The sequence below is a fragment of the Nomascus leucogenys genome, chromosome 4 (assembly GCF_006542625.1).
Source record: "Nomascus leucogenys isolate Asia chromosome 4, Asia_NLE_v1, whole genome shotgun sequence".
Lineage (NCBI taxonomy): Eukaryota > Metazoa > Chordata > Mammalia > Primates > Hylobatidae > Nomascus > Nomascus leucogenys.
In genome coordinates this window covers 134,929,741-134,951,727 of record NC_044384.1, presented here as the reverse complement: position 1 = coordinate 134,951,727, position 21,987 = coordinate 134,929,741, and positions in this window count along the sequence as shown.

The following is a 21,987-nucleotide window of genomic DNA, read 5'->3' as shown; positions in this document are numbered from 1 at the left end:
TGCAGTTAATTTTATACTTATTACTTCATTTTCACTGCAAGAAAATCGTGAGCACACATTATAGGGTACATTTTTAAAAACAATTCCATTTTCTCCCTGAATATCATTTGCCTTGCTACCCTGAATGCAGTTCACTCCCCTGTGGGAGTTTGCAGGTTGGTAGTTGATAGGTTTGGCTTTGTCCTCACCCAAATCTCATCTTGAATTGTAGCTTCCTTAATTTCCATGTGTTGTGGGAGGGACCCAGTGGGAGATAAGTGAATCATGGGGGCAGTTTCTCCCATACTGTTCTTGTGATAGTAAGTCTCACGAGATCTGATGATTTTATAAGGGATTTCCCCTTTCTCTTGGCTCTCATTCCCTCTTGTCTGCTGCCATGCGCCTTTTGTCTTTCACCATGATTGTGAGGCCTCCCCAGCCATGTGGAACTGGGAGTCCATTAAAACTGTTTTTCTTTGTAAGTTACCCAGTCTCGGGCATGTCTTTATCAGCAGTGTGAAAACGGACTAATTCAGTAGTGAAGTGAGGTTTTTTCACCTAATGGAAATTAGACATTGTATGACCCATCAGTTTCCTGTTATTTTAACCTTCACTAGGGTCATGAAAAAACTCAGAGCAAGTTGTATTTCTTCTCTCCTATTTGCTCTGTCACCTGCAGAATTTAGCTGAGGTAAAGAGGCACCTTCTTCTCATTAATCATTGTAAGTTAAGGAATAATTTTATTGCTGTGAATGTTTTGGGCTGCATGCCCACTTCAAAGTTGAAGGTGTTAAGCCGACCCATTTTCTCATAAGATGTATGTTTCTGCATCTTCAACCAATATTCCTTAGTCTGCTAAAATACATTAGAAAGTAGGAAAGATAAATAGACTCACATAGCTGTTTTGAGGTAGCAGATTGAACCATAAGGCATATAGAAGTTACAGTTTTATGTCTGCTTATACCATAATAAATAACTTCAAAAATAGACAAATTCTTTGCAAAATAAAACTGTAGGACAAACCAGAAGGCTAGAAATAGAAAATACTGAATGATCAAGTCAAAATAGAAACCTCACTTTGCTTAGTGACCAAACCTGATTCAGAATAAAGCAATTATGCAAGGTATAAGAACATCAGGTAAAAATGCCTCTAAATAAATATAATGCAGCATTTGTTTCGCAAATATTTGAAATTTCAATACAATAGAACACAAATTAAAATGGCTTCATTACAGAAATTCTAGCCTTAAGTTTGCCTTTTTGTAAAAAAAAAAGAATAATTATATTCTATCTTTAAATAGATTGTAAACACCACAAACAGGGTGTGTGTGTGTGTGTGTGTGTGTGTGTGTGTGTGTTATTCACTAATGTATGTCTGGCATATAGAAGGTGTACAATAAATAGCTGTTGAATAGATTTTACAAAACAGTTTCCTGTGTACGATCTCATATGATTTCACCTGATCCAGCAGTCTTAATGTATAGACACTAGTCATATGTGTTAGCCTGTAGGCACAGACTAAAGAGGGCAGTACCCATCTGTGTCTGCCTACTTGATAGACACCAAATCTGTCAGTATTCGTTGGATGGTGATGCCTTCTCCAAAGATTTGGTCAGACTCAATTCAGCCCCCTCCATTCACTACCATAACACCATATTTTATTTTATTTTTACTTATTTATTTTTATTTCTATTTTTTTAGAGACAGGGTCCCACTCTGTCACCCAGGTTGGAGTACAGTGGCACCATCATAGCTCACTGCCACCTCGAACTCCTAGGATCAAGCCTCAGGCCTCCCAGAGTGTGGGGATTACAGGTGTGAGCCACCACTCTCAGCTCATATTTTATTTTCTTAATAATTTTACAATTCGAAGAAATTATATTATTCGGCTACACATTTACTTGTTTATTGTTTCTCCCATCCCACTAAAATGTAACTTCCATGAACGAAGGGTCCTTGTCTGTCTTAGACCCTAAGGAAGTACCTCATACCCGGTAGACACTCAGCAAGATTTCTATGAATAAACGAATCAGTGGGTCAGCCATCTACTTGGAATTATTGGTCTGGATTATCTTTTGTTCAATGATTCTCTCTCTTTGCACACTTTACTTGAGTGACACAACTATTTGTCTGTTTTTGTTTGTGTGCTTGTGGCTTTTCTTTTTCTCTCTTTCCTCTCCTGTGATGTGGATTTCCTCCTTGGTGCACGGGTGAGGAACCCTCAAAGACCTAGCAGGATCATGGTAGAATCTAAGAAAAAACAACCATGATTTGAATGGCTTCAGCTAGCTCTTCTGTAATATCTCAAAAAAGGAATGTTGTTTCTACCTTGTATCCATCTTCATGTTTCCTCTAATCTCATCAGAGAGGTAAGACCACAGGAGACAAAAATAAGGAAATATGTGCCACATTTTCTTTATCCAGTCTATCATTCATGGATATTTCGGTTGGTTCCAAGTCTTTGCTATTGTGAATAGTACCCCAATAAACACATATGTGTGTGTGTCTTTATAGAATTATATATAATCCTTTGGGTATATAGCCAGTAATGGGATTACCGGGTCAAATGATATTTCTAATTCTAGATCCTTGAGGAATCGCCACACTGTCTTCCACAATGGTTGAACTAATTTACACTCCTACCAACAGTGTAAAAGCATTCCTATTTCTCCACATACACCATGGAATACTACACAGCCATAAAAAAGGTTGAGTTCATGTCCTTTACAGGGACATGGATGAATCTGGAAACCATCATTCTCAGCAAACTAACGCAAGAACAGAAAACCAAACACCGCCATGTTCTCACTTACAAGTGGGAGTTGAACAATGAGAACACACGGACACAGGGAGGGGAAAGTCATACACCAGGGCCTGTCGGGGGATGGGGGGCAAGGGGAAGGAGAGCATTAGGAGAAATACCTACCGTAGGGGAGGGGTTGATCAGTGCAGAAAATCACCATAGCACATGTATACCTATGCAACAAAACTGCACATTCTGAACACGTACCTCAGAAGTTAAAAAAAAAAAGAATAAGGATATAAGGAGGCCACCGGGCTCATCTAAGCCTTCAGCTAGGCAAGAAAATGACCTTTGGAGGCTTGCATTCATTCTGTTCCTTCTGTTTACCACAATAAGATAAAGCACAGGGTATTTATGTTTTTTTCAGTCGAAGTCTCGCTCTGTTGCCCAGGCTGCAGTAGCACAATCTCAGCTCACTGGAACCTCCATCTCCTGGGTTCAAACAATTCTCCTGCCTCAGCCTCTCAAATAGCTGGGATTATGGGCACTTGCCACCCTGCCCAGCTATTTTTTTGTATTTTTAGTAGAGACGGGATTTCACCATATTGGCCAGGCTGGTCTTGAACCCCTGGTCTCAAGTGATCTGCCTGCCTTGGCCTCCCAAAGTACTGGGATTACAGGTGTGAGCCACTGTGCCCAGCCAACACAGAGTAACATGGTCAAATCCTCAGCAGGCAATAATAGCATGTACGTTTGCCTTAACTGTCCTTTCCATCACAGTTATTCCTTGGCAACCCAGGTGACAAAAAGCAGCTGGCAAGTTATTCAAATCTCTGCATTACATAGTCACCTATCAAAACTAACAGCATAGACATTACAGATGAGGAAACAGCCTCAGAATAGTCATGAGACAGGACTGCTCTTCCCCCTACATCCTGTTTCAATTACTTTTCACTCACTGGGAATGTGAAAAATAAAATCAACGTTTTAAAGAAGCATACTATATGAAAATACACATTTTGATTATTATTTATTCTTTGGTTGAGAGGCAAACTTTTAAAGGAAATTGATTTTAAGACAACCAGGCAATGCTAAAGACATAAACCAGCCTTAACATTTAAATAATAGGAATATCCTATGACCACCTTGACTCATTGATTTGTCATGTTCACTTATTGCTTCTTTTTCTCCTTCCAGGCAATTTTCTGGAAAGACTGAAAAGTTTTTGTTCTCATTTTCTTCAATATGGAAGTAATCCTAAATCTTAAAGCAATAAACATAGCTATTATAAATTCAAGGAAAGAGTTGGAATATTTTTTATAAAAATCTGACTATGTCCTCTCATTCATGTCACTTAAAGAGTTATTTGTACAGCTCCTGCTGCTATTCAAAGTAGCCAGAGCTCTAATTCAAGTAAAATCCTTTCCTCTTCAATTCCACATACTTCCTCACCCCCGTAGCTCAGCACTTTGTTCAGTATTTGCAACTGGATTGCTGGTCTTTCCCCAACAACTACTATTTTACTTCCATTTCTGGGTTTCTTCTCTTCTCACATTATGAAAGCCATACTTCATACTTAGCTTTTGCACTTTTGAGAACATTCGATCTTTAAAAGCAAGAACACTGCCTCAGCTATCTTTTGATCTCCAACAGTGATTGTCTTTACAAATGGAAGCAATGGTGAATATGCAACAACTATCCTTTCCTCTTTGCTCTACTCATCCCCAATAATTTAATATGTTTGTGATCATTAGATTTGCATTGAAAATGGAAATTTAGAGAAACCTTTAGGCTAATAATGGACATTGTCCTCTAATTGGACATTAGCTGTAACAAGTCTAGGCTAGATCCTAAGGAATTAACCAAACACCCTAAGCACTTTCATCTTCAATCCTATTACATTTAAATGGGTATCTAGGTCTTTTGAAATTTTAATCACCTAGAAAGCTGCTGTTAGTATCCTAGAGCCTGCTGGGTGAAATTACTATCCCACAGCATTTGTTCTGCAAGTCCTAGATGCTCTTGGAGAAATAGCACCACATAACTTTCTCTTCCCTTACAGTCAAAAGTGGTAAAATCTTCAAAGAAATGACTCAAAGATTGGTCATGGAACTATATCAGTAAACACAGTAATCACATGAGTTTGTCAAGATGAAAAATTGGCTCCTTATGTGAAACCTAACAGCTTTTTTTTCTATCTCACCATTCCAGGCGAAAAAGAGAATGATCGCTTTGTACAGGGCGGGTAGGCAGGGTCTTGTTCTGGGTTCTGATATATAGGCTTAAAATTTAAGGGGAGGAATTTAGTTTTGGCAGGGAAAAGTTCTCAACTGTAACAGTTATTTGACACTGGAATGTAATATAAAAGAAAATCACAAGTTGCTTCCGTAGGATTTTAGATTTTTAAATGTTGTAGTGAATTCTCTGAGGGCTACTAGGAGCAAAGAAATAGCATCTTAAAGAGGAGACCTGTGATTCTATAAATGTAGTTAAATATAATGAAGAGTTTGCTAACACTAGTGATTTTCAAAGAGTGGAACAAGTAATTGGAAAAGTAAAGAACATCATTCTAAAGGTTTAAACACAAAAAGATGTATACTTCAATTCGACATGGTTTCTAAAATAAATTCAATACTCAAAAAAGTAATCCCAAACATAAGTATCTCTGGAGTCAACAACATCAATTAACACTTTATACTCACAGAATACCTGGCACTAAGTAAAACACCCAAAATAAAGTGCTTGCCCTCTCTGCCTTCACATTCGGCACGGGATGGTACAACCTGAATATTACAAAGAGTCAGTCTGAATCCATTTTAAAGTTTGAATTATAAATCAGTTGTAAAGTCAGAATTATACAACTTTGGGGGAGAAACATGGGTCACCACGGTTTTAAATCAGAATTATACAACTTCTGGGGAGAAACATTGGTCACTATCTCATAAAACTAACATTCCTTTTTTCTCATTTTTGTTGTTTAAATAGCTGTCTTCTTTTTAAGAAGAAAAAAACCATACACTCATTAACTTTCTCAATGTCTGTCATGGTCACATTTTAAGAGATGGAGAAAAACAATCCAAATCATTTAGCGTACCACAAGTGAATTAATCCACCTTTCTCAGAGATAGTTGGGATATTTTCATCCCAGTGTTGCTAATCAATTACAAAGCCTACTCTGGAGGGGAAGACTCTAATTTAAATGCAGGCAGCACGTGAAGCTCTTCTTTATTATTATTTCAAGTAAATTGTTTCATTAAAAACCTCAGGAAGGAGATGGCTTCCAGTGCTTGTACAGAGAAAAGTGCCTGGGACAGATAAATAAGTCAGCAGAGCCCAAATTAACTTGCTTCATTATCTCATTCACTCACCTACACGGAAGAATCTACCTTTCTGCATCTCTCCCTTCCTCCGCGCTCTCTCCCCACGCCATTGCTTCCCTTCCGGGAGAAAAGACGGGAGAACAAGTTTCAGTTCACTCGCTCTGTACACTTCCCTGGAGACGGCTCTAACTTTGACTATTATGCACTTCAAATGTTAAGCAGCAGCAGCTGCCGGGCATCACGTCGGGGCAATATTTAAATATTATGCCTACCAGCTGTGTTTTCTTAAATAGTACCTTTAAATGTCAGTGGCTGTGTTTGTGACAGACTCTACAAGGCATGGAATATGCATTGCAAAATCATTTTCTCCTCTAGAGGTTTAACAGTTCCAAAAATGACTTTACATCGGTAGGAAAAGTTTGCCTTTCTTCAACGCTTCCCCCATGTATAACTGAGTTAATGAGTGTTCCTTGCTTGCAGCAATCTTTCCAAAGGCAGGCACCAAATAGGAAAAAACCTTCATCAGTGAAACTTTAAGTAAGAGAATAAGCCAACGCATTGAAACCTCGGCGATGGGTTCCGGATGACTGAAGTTGAACAAGAGTCGCAGTCAGGGCTGGGGGCCATTATGATAACCATAAATAGAAGTAAGGTTAGCACTACTGGCTCTTTGATCATTTTTCGGTCTACAGCTCACAAACTCCTGTCGTTAAAAATTCTAAGAATTTCTATGCAATTGAGCAGGCAATTAATTTTTTAATACACAGTTTTTTCTGTAGAACATGTATCTGAACCACTCTTTTCAGGTAATTCTGGAAACTATATGCAAAAAAAATTTTAAACCAAAATTAGAAAATATTATCACAAAATAGTGGCTCATGTACAGGATTCTCTAAATCCAAATGATCCCAAACCACATCACAAAACAGTTAAATTAGTGTAAAAATTTATGTAGGAAGACAGATTGTTATTCCACACTGTAATATAGAGAGTGACTCATTCCCCTAAGGGTAAGCTTGCATCCTGCTACATTTTTCAAATGCTATAAAGCTAACTTATCTCTAGTCCGTATTGTCTCCAAAAGTAACAGTCAGGGTAGCAATACTGCAGATAAGCAAGAATAGGACAATTGGACAAGACCAGGAGTTTAAGTCTCGTCACCTGTTATCTAGAATTGGTCTGACTTTGACGTATTAAATTCTCATTCTACCACATCTTTTAATTTCTAGGTCTACTGTCTCCTCTATTTTCTTGGATCCTTTTCAAACCCATCCTGCCTTCATGTTCTATACTAATTACTTAGATTCTATTATCCATCATGCATCACTTTGTTCACACTTTGTCAATATTTCCAGCTTTTTTGAGCCAGTGTTCTTCCTTCTCTCCGAAATTTCTATTAATTGTTAAATTAATGAGAGATACTAGAACAAGCTAGTGATTACTTAAAATATGAATATTTCATGTTTATTCAATCTTTCCATAACCGTTGTTTAGAATACACTTTAGCCAGTCCAGAATTTTGCAATTCTTCTGTACCCTGAGAATACACGTTTGCATTTATACCTTTTTTTCAATTTTCTCTTTGCTGGCAGTTAAAGATTAATTTTTCTCTTTGCTCTAATAGCCTTGTGCATTTGATGTTGGTGGCTAACAAATTCATAATGCTAATGAGCTTAGACATATCTAAGTATCCTCTGGTCTTCAAAGTGCTAATAATTGAACTTCTAACACGGTTAAGTGTATAGGATACACCCTTAGGCTCCGACAGCTCTGCCTAAGGATGTTCCAAACATCATCAGACAACTGAGAACTCTTGCGCTCAGTGACCTGGGATTTCTTAAACAGATTCAGCTGAACCTTATAATATTTAAGTGACACCCAGAAAGATGATAATTCCACTACAGGAAGTGGGCATGCCAACAATCATAAATTGGCAACATAAAGCAGAAGAGGACAGCTGAGTTTTTGCTAACGCAAGGCAGAAGCAGTAGAGGGTTGACCGACACTAAGAAGATTATCTCTGGATTTTCAATACAGCAGGCAAATGAATATTGCAGATAAACACACTATCAACTTTATTCTTACAACCCCGATACTGACTTTAATCTTCACCTTGGAATGGCTTCTCTGTACACACAAAGCCTGTTTGAAATGACATTTTTTAAGGTGAAACAATAATTTATCTAGCGACGAACTTTTATTTAGATGTTTACAGCGGGCCAGCCAATTAAGTGCTTTACATACATCTTGTCTGATTTAATCCTTACAACAACATGATGAGCTGACTATGAACTCCCATAATTTACAGATAGGGAAACTGAGGCTTGGTGCACAATCAATCCAATATCAGGGCCTGAGCAATTATATCCCATTCCTAGACTGCACCCCAGTAGTTTGTGTTTCAGTATTCTGGCTTCCTATAGTTGACAATCTGGACAATTACTGATAATTATAAAAAACAAGGGCTGATAATTGTAAAAACCAGGTACTAAAAATAGTGCAGAGCAAATGACAGTGGGTAATTGACCGGATTCAGGGTTTAAGAAAAAAGAAAAGCACAATTCACCGCAAGTTCTAGCCTTCCCTATGGGAAAAGCAGGCCACTGACTATGTAGTGATCTTTATGACCTTGAAACTTCCTTTAGCCAGAAATTAAAGGTCTTTGTCTCCAGTCTTCTTTAGAGCCAGGCATTCTTATCCTTAACTACTTTAGGGGCTTTTTAAAGGACACATGTATATTAACTAGGCTGTTACGTTTTCTAGGAAGTGGAACACATTAAGTGAAGGAATTAATTCATCTACTCCAAATCATTACTATCTCTTTTTTTTTCTTTTTTTTTTTTTTTGAAACGGAGTCTCACTCTGTTTTCCAGGCTAGAGTGCAGTGGTACAAGCTCAGCTCACTGCAACCTCCCCCCTCCGAGGTTCAGGCAATTCTCCTGCCTCAGTCTCCCGAGCAGCTGGGATTACAGGCATGTGCCACCAAACCCAGCTAATATTTGTATTTTTAGTAGAGAAGGGGTTTCACCATGTTGGCTAGGCTGGTCTCGAACTCCTGACCTCAAGTGATCCACCTGCCTCGGCCTCCCAAAGTGCTGGGATTACAGGCACGAGCCACCATGTCCATCCATCTCTTTTCAATTAATAGAGACACACATAGAAAGATTTGTGTGAAGAGACGTTTTACACTTCATTTGTTCAAGTCCTAGATCCGTTTCCATCACTTCAGTAAAGCTCTCTTGCCAAGGTGACCTTGTGGTTATTTTTAGTTCTTATCTTATTCTCTACAGTGTTCTCCATTCCACAACTTTCTGCATTTGAAGTAGTCCCTTTCTTTGGATATGAGCGCATTACACTCTCTTCCTTTCCTCGTTCTCTGACTCCCACAGCTCCCGCTCTCTGCGAGCTACTCTTCTTTTACTGATCCATCAAGTGTTGGAGTTTCTCGGGGCTCTGTTCCAAGCCTCTTCTCTTCACACTCTACATATTCAGTCTGGGCACCTCACTCATGTAGTTTCAGTTTCCATATTTATGCAGACAACTCTGAAATCTCTATCTTTAGTTCACAATTCTGTACAAATTTCAGGCCTATATATCAAAATGTATACCAGCTCTCTTAGACACCCTGCAGGCACCTTAAAGTCCATAATTCACAAAATCCAGGTGTCTTTCTCCAACTGAAAAACCTGTTCATTTTCTGTATCTCAGTAACCTGGGTATCACAGTCCTCATCCCCCATGTCTTATCAACCACCATCTCCTGTGTATTCTACGTCTTAAGCACATCATTACCCTCTGTCCTCCTTATCACTCATTTAATGCCAGACGCCAGCTCTCCTGTGGACTATACAACCAACTGCAGAAGGTCTTTGCGCTTCTTGTTCCCATAGACAGCACCTGCCATGTTGCCCAGGCTGGTCTCAAACTCCCGACCATAAGCAATCCTTCCAGCTCAGCCTCCCACAGCGCTGGGATTACAGGCATAAGCCTCCTCACCTGGCTTCACTATACTATTAATAACCTCAAATTTGCATGCTGCTCTTTAATGCTATTAATAAGCATTAAAGGCTTGCACTTGGTGTCTTCTCAGAAGGCTCTTCTTCTACTTCTTAGAAATAGAATAACAAATTCTATTTTGCCTTCAAGTTTCAAGTTAGATGCTACATCCATAGAAAAGTTTCTTCTAACTCCAGAATCTGGCTAGCCTACCCTCTCTGTGTGCTGCCAACATTCCTAATGTGTCCAGAATTGGTGGGTTCTTGGTCTCACTGACTTCAAGAATGAAGCCACGGACCCTCATGGTGAGTGTTACAGTTCTTAAAGGTGATGTGTCCAGAGTTTGTTCCTTCTGATGTTCGGACATGTTTGGAGTTTCTTCCTTCTGGTGGGTTTGTGGTTTCGCTGGCCTCAGGAGTGAAGCTGCAGACCTTCGCGGTGAGTGTTACAGCTCTTAAGGCGGCGCGTCGGGAGTTGTTCGTTCCTCCCGTCCAGAGTTGTTCATTTCTCCCGGTGGGTTTGTGGTCTTGCTGGCCTCAGGAGTGAAGCTGCAGACCTTCACCGTGAGTGTTACAGCTCATAACGGCACTGCAGAATGAACACCCAAAGACCGAGCAGCAGCAAGATTTATTGCAAAAACCGAAAACAAAGCTCCCACAGTGGGGAAGGGGAAGGGAGCAGGTTGCCACTGCTGGCTTGGGCAGCCTGCTTTTATTCCCTTATCTGGCCCCACCCACATCCTGCTGATTGGTCCATTTTACAGAGAGCTGATTGGTCCATTTGGCAGGGTGCGGATTGGTGCATTTACAATCCCTGAGCTAGACACAAAAGTTCTCCAAGCCACCACTAGATTAGCTAGACACAGAGCACTGATCGTCGCATTCACAAACCCTGAGCTAGACACAGGGTGCTGACTGGTGCATTTACAAACCTTGAGCTACACACAGAGCGATGATTGGTACATTCACAATCCCTTAGCTAGACAAAAAGCTTCTCCAAGTCCCCACCAGATCAGCTAGACACAGAGAACTGATTGGTGCATTTACAAACCTTGAGCTAGACAGAGTGCTGATTGGTGTATTTACAATCTCTTAGCTAGACATAAAGGTTCTCCAAGTCCCCACCAGATTAGCTAGATACAGAGCTCTGATTGGTGCATTTACAAACCGTGAGCTAGACACAGAGTGCTGATTGGTGTATTTACAATCCTTTAGCTAGACGTAAAGGTTCTCCAAGTCTCCACTAGATTCAGGAGCCCAGCTGGCTTCATCTAGTGGATCCCACACCCAGGCTGCAGGTGGAGCTGCCCGCTAGTCCCACGCCTGGCAACTGCACTCCTCAGCCCTTGGGCGGTCAATGGGATGAGGCCCACAGAGCAAGGGGTGGCGTTCCTCTGGGAGGCTCCCGCCACGCGGGAGCCCATGGCGGTGGGGAGGCTCAGGCATGGTGGGCTGCAGGTCCCGAGCCCTGCCCCACGGGGAGGCAGCTGAGGCCTGGGGCTGGCACTACTGAGGGACCCAGCACACCCTCCGCAGCTGGTGGCCCTGGTGCTAAGCCCCGCACTGCCCGGGCCGGAGGCGGTGGCCAGCTGCTCCGAGTGCAGGGCCGCCAAGCCCACGCCCACCTGGAACTCGAGCTGGCCCACAAGTGCTTCGCAGCCCCAGTTCCCGCCCGCGCCTCTCCCTCCACACCTCCCTGCAAGCTGAGGGAGCCAGCTCCGGCCTCGGCCAGCCCAGAGAGGGGCTCCCTCAGTGGAGCGGTGGGCTGAAGTGCTCCTCAAGCGTTGCCAGAGTGGGCGCCAAGGCCAAAGAGGTGCTGAGAGTGAGTGAGGGCTGCCAGCACGCTGACACCTCTCACTAATACTTATTCCTCTCCATGAAGTACGGTAATTGCTTAATGCTACATGAATGAGAGGAATGAATGAGATGCTAGTGCCATAAATTTTCAACATTTAAAGTACTTAAGACAGAGAAGTGACTAGAAGACATGATTCATAGGGGAGTTATATTGAAGCTGCATTTAAATAGTAGGCACAATGTTTCTGCTTCTATTTATTGTTTATTTGGTATGCATTTGGAGGGGTTCATTATTCCTATGAGAGTAAATTGGGTCTATGGGGGTCTAAGATTTCTCACAAGCCACCTGTTAGTATCACTAATGAACTAAACCAGTGGTTTGCAAACATTTTTTATTGAAGCTTCTATCAGTAAATAATATGAGTATGTACCTTTAATGTGTGGATTTTATAATTTATAGATTATACACATGTACTTACATATAATATACCTTTTAAACATTCTCAGAAACAGAAAGTTTAAAACATTTTTAAGATAAACGGAGATTCTAAATTTTCCTATACCTTGGTTGACCATCTATTGATTTCTGTTTAAAGATCATCTTTACAAATGGTTTGTTTTTCATTTCTGTGGGTACATGGTAGATGTATATATTTATGGGGTACATGGGATATCCTGATACAAGCATGCAATGCATAATAATCACATCAGGGAAAATGGGGTACCCATCCCCTCAAGCATTTGTCCTTTGTGTTACAATACAATTGTACTCTTTTAGTTATTTTTAAACTACAATTAAATTATTACTGACTATAGTCCCCCTGGTGTGCTATCAAATACTCGGTCTTATTCACAAAAAATGGGTTTTGAAGACAGGAAATGTATTAGGTTGGTTAGCTGCTGTAACAACATCAGAGCTGGGTCTAGCACAGAGCCCAGGACCTAGTAAACACCCAGTAGTTATCAAGTGATTGAAATAAAGTTTGGGTTAAAAAGTACAGTAGCTTCTGGAATGCGGCCTAACCACCAGTGGGATGCATGAACACTCACAAGATAACTCCTTCAAGGAAAATTCCTCAAAAACATATAAGAAAAAGTGCTTCCTCACCAAGATGGAAAAGACAAATAACCATACATAAACAAACACTCCATCACTTCCTTTTAAATCTAAGCAGCTTTTTGATGGGTTTTGTAAAACTAATTTCAAACATTTTCAATGACTCTCAAAATAGTTGTGACTATTAATAAGGTTTGAGGGAGAGAAGAATAGATTCATTTCCATAAGCAAAATCATCACTATATTTGTGAATACTGTTTTACTTCAAATATTTTCCTTGAAGGTTTCTATCTTAAGTGGTTCTTAGAACTAAAGTATGCTAAAATTCTGCACCTGTGATGTCAGAAAATATAACTCATTGCTCTGGCCAGATAAAGGCAAAGGACAATTACAAAGACATATTGAATATTGTGGCCAACGTTTTACAGTTTGTCAGAAGTTAGCTGGAAAAAGAAAAAGAAAATTATTGCCAGCCACAGTGGCTCATGACTGTAGTCTCAGCACTGTGGGAGGCCAAGGCGAGAGGATCGTTTGAGGCGAGGAGTTCAAGGCCAGCCTGGGCAATATAGCAAGACCCTGTCTCTCCAAAAGCAAACAAATAAAAAAAAAAACTTTTTAAAATTATCTGGACGTGGTAACATGCACCTGTAGTCCCAGCTACCTGGGAGACTGAGGCAGAAGGACCACTTGAGCCCAGGAGTTCAAGGCTGCAGTGAGTCATGATCATGCCACTGCACGGCAGCCTGGGTGACAGAGTGAGACCCCGCCTCTAAAAGAAATAATAATTCTTTTTTGTACGCAACTCACCTCCCAATAGTAGTATTTAATTCCTGAAGATAAGCAAACAACTTGGTGTTCATATGCCTTGCGAGAAAGGACTGTAACAGTGTCTCGTCGAGTTCAGAGAGTGGTAGATTGTGTGAGTTAAAAGAATTTTTACAGGTCACAGGAAAACACAAGTGCTATAGCTTGAATTCTGAGGCTTTGATTTAGATGCATTTGGCTGTTTTTCTCAAGGTGACAGAAACAAAAGTCATGCATTCCTACTCTTTTCTGATTCTTAAAGACAAAATCTGGCCTGGCCTGGGAAGCTGAAATATCTGATGAGTTTGATTTCTATGCTACAAAATGTTCATGAAATATTTGATCTTCAGATTCATTCTATTCGTTTTTAGCAGCTTTAAACATACAATAAGTTTTAGATGTACAATTCATTGGCTGCTAGGAACTGTACAGAGCTGTGCAACCATCACTACAGTACAATTTTAAAATATCTCCAACACTCCAGAAAGGAACGCCATGTCTGTCTGCAGGCACTCCTTATGACCACTCCAACTCCCAGGTTACCATTAATCTACTTTCTGTCACTATCAGTTTACCTTTTCTGGACTTTTCCTTTAAATGGAATTCTACAATATGTGGTCTCTTGTGTCTGGCTGATTCTACTTAGCACCATGTTTTTGAGGTTCATAGATGCTGTAGCGTGTGTCAGTACTCCATTCCTTTCCATTGGCCAATACTATTGTGTTGTGTGGTTATACCATTTTTTGTTTATCTACTCACCAGCTGATGGACATTTGAGTTCTTTCCATTTTCTGGCTAATATAAATAAAACTGTGAATGAACATTTACATACAAGTCTTTGTGTGAATATGTAATTTTATTTTTCTTAGGTAGGTAACTAGAATTGAAATTGCTGGGTCCTATGGTATATTTACATTTAACATTTTAAGAGACTGCCAAACTTTTCCCAAGCAGCTATACCATCATTCTACCTTAAACTTTAAATTTCCTGAGTACCAGGTAAATGACAATCATAGTGTTTTGAACAAAACTACATTTGCTAACCAAAATAGAACACAAATCTCTGCCAGCTCTTAGCTCTTACCAGTTAATATACTTTCATCATTTTGTGATTTCATATTATCCCATCTATTGCTAAAGTGATATAATTTGATAAGAAAAATTGATCTATAGAAAAGCTAAAATTAAATGCTAGTTACTTGGAACTATTTGGAGATTCAAATTCAAATGAGCCATTAAAAGTTACCTTTCTTTTTTTTTGTAAATCTGCTTAAAAAACCCGAGAAGCATTCATATCACTCCTACATTTCTTCTGAAAATTTCCATCAACATGGTAAAGAGATGGAGACTAATAAGTACAATTATATGACACAGAGATGCTTCAGTAAGCCATCTCTGTAAAGAGGCAGAAGGGAATCCTTCGATCTAGTCTTTAGAGCAGTGTGACATTTCTGTGAAAACAATATTTTATGTGAGACTCTTGCTTTAGTAGTCCATGAAGGATAAAAAACAAGGAAACTAAACACTGTTCACAGATCAACAGATGTCTTTTCTCCTCAAGTGAATTCTGCACTGTCAAACTCAGCAAAGCCAAGATAGAACCATGACGTTAAACAGAGTTCTTAATACCAGGACTGAAGCATTCAGCTTCTCACAAAGAAATCTAAATTTCACTTAAGTTTTTTAAAAGAAAATCTACATTGAATGGAAGAGCAAGGCCTCCCCCTAGTGGATAGTTCGAAAATTTTGTTTTTTACCGTCTCATTTGGCATTTATATGGTAAAATGTCATAATGGATATATAGAGCGAACTACAAAACAGAAATTTCGATAATTAACTCTCACTTCCTAACGAAGCCCATTAAAACTTGAAAATAATTCCACAATCTTTCAGGGAGACAGGGAAAGGTACAGTCATCAATAATACCTTTAGAAATAAATGTAGGCAGTGAAAGAAAGTGAGACGAGGCAAACTTTTAAAGGTATGAAGAACATGTAGCTAGATGATTAAAAATTTGTGTGTATAAAAAATCCTCAAGGCCACATGAATTACCATATTGATGTTCCTCAGTTTCAGGCAATCAATGAGGTTATTTTCCACCATCAGCTCTGTAGATAGCACAGATTTTTCTTCTTTTTTTTTTTTTTTTTTTTTTTTAAGACAGACTCTTGCTCTGTTGCCCAGCCTAGAGTGAGCACAGTGGTGTGACTCTACTTCACTGCAGCCTCCAGTTCCTGGGCTCAAGTAATCCTCCTGCCTCAGCCTGCCAGAGCGCTAGTATTGCAGATGTGAACTACTGCATTCGGCCACGTGTGCTTTTAAATCACGTCACTTTCAAAAGCAATTATTGGATTCTTATAACCATATATAATAATTTTCAAATTGTATGGCTACTATAAGTTGATTAAAAGTCTAGAGAACAACAGATTTGAGGCTTCTAATTGTACTGTAATGCATGCTTTATCCATTAGGATCTCAGCACCTAGGCAGACATTAAACAAAACTTATGCTAACATTTGAGGATTCACTGTGTTCTAGGCATTGGTAAGGGCTTGATATAAATTATCTTCTATAATCCCCAGAGCAATCCTATTCCTCCCTCTTGGTACGGATGAAGAAATTGCGCCTTCACCACAGAAATAGCAGAGCTGGAATTTGTTCCAGGAAGTCAGACTCCAGTGGCCATGTTCTCAAGCTCTGAATGAAAACAGAAAAAAGTACAATATAAAGTGAACGCACATTGAGTAATGTGCGTTCACTTTATATTGTGCTGTTTTTAAGGAGAAAGCGTATACTGTTCTAACTTGTATTATTTATTTGCTAATTTTCCAGAAATTTCAAACTTCCCAATTTAGTGTTAGAATTGAAGTGAGAATCAGAAGCCCTGAGCTTTTTCCGTTTCTACCGCGCTTTTGACATTGGACCAGTTTTTAACCTTTCTAATAAAATGACCTGTATGCTTGTGATACGGTTTGGCTCTGTATCCCCACCCAAATCGCATCTTGTATCTCTCAAATTCCCATGTGTTGTGGGAGGAACCCTGTGGGAGATAATTGAATCATGGGGGCGGGTCTTTCCCATGCTGTTCTCCTGATAGTGAATAAGTCTCACGAGATCTGATGGCTTTAGAAACGGGAATTCACCTGCGCAAGCTCTCTTCTCTTGTCTGCCACCATGTGAGACATGCCTTTCACCTTCCACCATGACTGTGAAGCCTCCTCAGCCGCGTGAAACTCTAAGTCCATTAAACCTCTTTCTTTGGTACAGTGCCCAGCTTGGGTTATGTCTTTATCAGCAGCGTGAAAACAGACCTTGTCTAGTGCTCTTGGTATTGAAACCTTATGGTGCTGTATTGAAGTCAATGGGGATATAATAGGTCATCCCTAAGTGGATATGTTCCTCATGCCCACTGCAAGGCAACCATAATAGAGTATAAAACATGAGCCCAAACCTCCAGGTAGAAAAGAAATGCACTTGAGAGAGCATGAAGATCATCTGGTTCAATGTCCCTGCGGCTCTATTTCCTTTGCCATATAATATCATTCACTAGGACTCAGTGTTTCCCCACAGCGGTGCTTTTTGCCTTTGACGCAATTCTTGTTTGTTGAGGATTATCCCATGATTGGAAGACAGTTAACATCTTTGGCCCCACCTTCAAAATGCTACTAGAGCACTGCACATTTTCAAACACATCCCTAGGAAAAAACGGTAAAACCTTTCGTCAAAAACCATGCGAAAATTCCTAGAATCTTTATCTCTCACCCAGCCCAGAGATTGTCAAAAATAGAGAAACATCACGGACGACAAAAAACCCATAGGCACTTTGAGTCCACCAGTCAACAGCCTATACTGATTGCTGGTGGGGTTTCCTGTATCCAGCGAGGAAGACAGAATGCAAAGCCAAGGAAGGTACATGAAATGTGTGGTAGTGGTTCCTGTTGTGATCATGCAGGTTTAGAGATTGGCATTCAAAATATAGAACTATGATTTATGGTCCTCAACATGAAAATGATCATTGATTCGACACAGAAAAATACAAAACAGGATTGACAGCCACAATGTGTGTAGGTGTTGTGTGTGCAAAGGGTAGACTATTTCAGACTCTCTGTGTTAACCAAAAATAAAATTTTTTTTTGGTTTTCTGTAACTCAACCTCAATTTGAATACACTATTTCACATAATAACAGAAATTTGGTCTAATCATTCAAAACAAACTCCAAGGTTTTCTCAGGCATTTCTTTTTTTTTTTAATTACATAATTAAAATATTTATTGAGCAACAAATTGTGTTTTTACTATATTGGTCCTATTGTATTACATTGGCAGCTCTATTAAAAACTTTTAAAAAATAAAATTACTTCTCTTAGTCATTTCTTATGTAATCTCAATATTCTCTTTCATTCCTTTTCCATTTGTGGAGGTGAGAGGCTAATAATAGTAATAATTATAACAATAGCTAAAATATTAAGCTACTATTAACTACTGAAGGTGAAATCCCTCCTTCCCACCACTCCCTGCTTTCTCATCCTGAGACAGCTGATCTTCTTTCTATCATGATAGATTAGTCTGCATTTCTATATATAATTTTATATAAATTGAATCATACCGTATGTACTCTTTTTGTTTGACTTCATTTACTCAACATAATTATTTTGAGACTCATATTGTTGCTTATATCAATAATTCATTCCTTTTTATTGTATGATTATACCTCAATCCATTCAACGGGTAATGGAAATTTTGGTTGTTTCCAGTTTTAACCATCACAAATAGAGTCTCTGTGAATATTAAGGTACAAGCTTTTTGGTGGACATATGTTTCTACTTTCCTTCTACTCTTCCTAGGAGTGGAATGGAGGGGTCATATGGTAGGTGTTCATACATCCTTTTAACAAAATGCCAAACTGTTTCCCAAAGTGGTTTTATTATTTTACATTCCCGCCAGTAATGTGTAAGAGTTTACAGTCCCTCCAGCAAACTAACAAGGAACAGAAAACCAAACACCACATGTTCTCACTCATAAGTGGGAGTTGAACAATGAGAACACATGGACACAGGGAGGGGAACATCACACACCGGGGCCTGTCGGGGGGTTGGGGGCAAGGGGACGGAGAGCATTAGGACAAATACCTAATGTATGCAGGGCTTGAAACCTAGATGATGGGTTGACAGGTGCAGCAAACCACTGTGGCATATGTATACCTATGTAACAAACCTGCACAGTCTGCACATGTATCCTAGAACTTAAAGTAAAATTAAAAATAAAAAAGTTTACAGCCCGCCTATGTGTAATATGCTCAGACTTTTAAAATTTCAGTCATTTCAGTGGGTAAGTAGTGATAACTCATTGCGGTGTAATTTTCATTTCCCTAGTGACTAATGATCTTAAGCCTCTTTTGATGTGTTTATTTATCATCTGTATAACTCCTTTGATAAAACAACTGTTTGGATATCTTGCCCATTTTCTACTATGCTATTTCTTTTTATTAGAAGACATTTTTATGTTCTAATTACAAGTTATTTATCAGATTCATGTTTGCAATATTTTTCCTGGTTTATTTGCTTAACAGAATAAAATGTTTCAGTTGGTAATGCACAATATTGATTTTTTTCTCTTATGAATTGTATTTTTGGTGTTGTATTTAAGATATCTTTTCCAAGGCCAAGACCACTAAAGTTTTCTCTCCTATGTTATCCTCTAGAAGTCCTGTACTTTTTCCTTTCTTTTTTTTTTTTTTTTTTTTTTTGAGACGGAGTCTTGCTCTGTCACCCAGGCTAGAGCGCAATGGTAAGATCTCGGCTCACTGCACCCTCCACCGCCCAGGTTCAAGCAATTCTCCTGCCTCAGCCTCCCTAGTAGCTGGGATTACAGGCGTCTGCCACCACACTCAGCTGATTTTTGTATTTTTAGTAGAGATGAGGTTTCACCATGTTGGTCAGGCTAGCCTTGGACTCCTGTCCTCAGGTGATCTGCCCGCCTCGGACTCCCAAAGTGCTGGGATTACAGGCATGAGCCATCACGCCCAGCAATTTTAGCTTTTATATTTAAGTCTATGCACCATTTCAGGGTAATTTTTGTTGCAGTTGGGAGGTGAGTGTTGAGTATTGGGTTTCTGCATGTGGCTACATGATTGTTCCCAAACCATTTGTTGAAAAGATTATACTTTTCCCATTAAATGCCTTACACTAACCTATTTTTCTATCCTTACACCCAAATCACACTCTCTTGCTCACTGCAGATTTATATAATAAGTTTTAAAATCAGTTAGTGAAGACCTCCAACTTTGTTCTTTTTCAAAGTCCTTTTAGAAATGTCCTTTGCATTTCTATATAAATTTTAGAATAATGTTGTTAATTGCCCTAAAACGGCTTTTAAAAGCTTTGGTTATCATTGTGTTACATATGTAGACAATTTTGGGGATAATTAATAATAACGTTGAAACTTATAATCGAAACACAGTATATTCTCCAATTATTTAGGCCTTCTTTAAGTTATCTTAGCAATGATCAGTAGTTTTCCAATATGGGTCTTGAGAATCTTTCATTAAGTGTATTCCTCATTATTCCAATGCTATTTTTTTAATGTACTTTGAAAATTTATATTCCTAATTGTTTGCCACCCATTTATACAAATACAATTTAATTTTGTATTTGTATCTTGTCATCTGTAGATATAATTGGTTTTACTTCTCTCTTTGTTATCGGCATGATTTTTGTTTGTTTTTCTTGCCTATTGCATTGGATAGAACCTCTAGTACAATAACTGAGCAAAAGTAATTAAAGCAGACATCCTTATTTTCTTCCTGTCCTTAGAAGGAAAGCAGTCAGTTTTTCACCACTAAGTTTGATGTTAACTGTAGGTTTCTCACAGATAACCCTTTATTAAGGTTAACAGAGCTTCTTTCTCTGCTAATAGTTATTTTTTTTTCAGAATGAATGTTGGATTTTGCCAAAGCTTCTTCCACATCTACTGAGGTGATCATATGGTTCTTTTGTAATCTGTTAATATGGTGAATTACATAGGTTGATTTTCAGTGTTAAACCAACCTTGCAGTCTTGGATGAATTCTACTGGATCATTATGTGATATCTTTTTTAAATACCGTTAGGTTTGGCCGGGAGTTGTGGCTCACGCCTGTAATCCCAGCACTTTGGGAGGCCAAGGTGGGTGTATCACTTGAGGCCAGTAGTCTGAGACCAGTCTGGCCAACATGGTGAAACCCCTTCTGTACTAAAAATACAAATATTAGCTAGTGGCCACCTGTAATCCCTACTACTTGGGAGACTGAGGCAGAAGAATTGCTTGAATCCGGGAAGCGGAGGTTGCAATGAGCCAAGATCGCCACTGTACTCTAGCCTGTGCAACAGAGCAAGACTCTGTCTCAAAAAAAAATAAATTGTTGGGTTCAATTTACTAAACTTTTCGCAAAATTTGTGCATCACTGTTTATTTAGCCATTGGTTTGTAGTTCCCTTGAAATTTCTTTGGAAAGATTTTCTGGAAAAGGTTGTATTGAATTGGTACTATTTATTTGACATGATTAACACATATTAACATATTTTAATTCTTAATCTCCATGAAAACCATATGAAGTAGACCATTATCATCATTTTACAGAGTGATTAACTCACTTACCCAAGGGTCATAACTTATAAATCATGGGGCCAGAATTAAAACTTTGTCAGTCTAATAAAGACCAACTACTTCACGATACTAATTTCAATTACAGTCAAAATGAAATCAATACCTTTAATATATAAGTAGTATATATTTGGTAATCTCATTTAAGCTTCATTGTTTGTAGACTGAGATCTCGGCAGAAAGAGTGGGGACGTTTGCTAAGGATACATCTAGTTCTTTGGAAATAACAGTATCTAACAGCATGTTAAAATAGGAAACTTCTTGCCCCAACTTTTGGTGAGGTCCCCAAAGGCTCAGAAACAAAATTAAAGGTTCAGATTTGCAAAAATGATGTTTAAAAACTGTTTTTATGAGCCTTAGTTCACAATCAGTCAAGGGTTGATAGCAGAAGAGGCTGAAATATGTGAAAGCTGGATAATTGAGGCATTCTCCCACTTACTCCTCTTTCCAGAAGTCTAAAATGAGGAGATTTGAAAAGACCACCTGTAGAGCTTCCTGTTATGTGAGAAGCAAAGAAGCTGGTGTCTGACTCAAGGATGAGTAGAGCAAATGCAAAAATCTATCCTGTGAGCTGCTTGCAATGTCTGGACAAGAAAAGCACAGCAAAGAAGGCAGCTATTCTTTCATAATTTAGATTGGCAATGATGCACGAGTT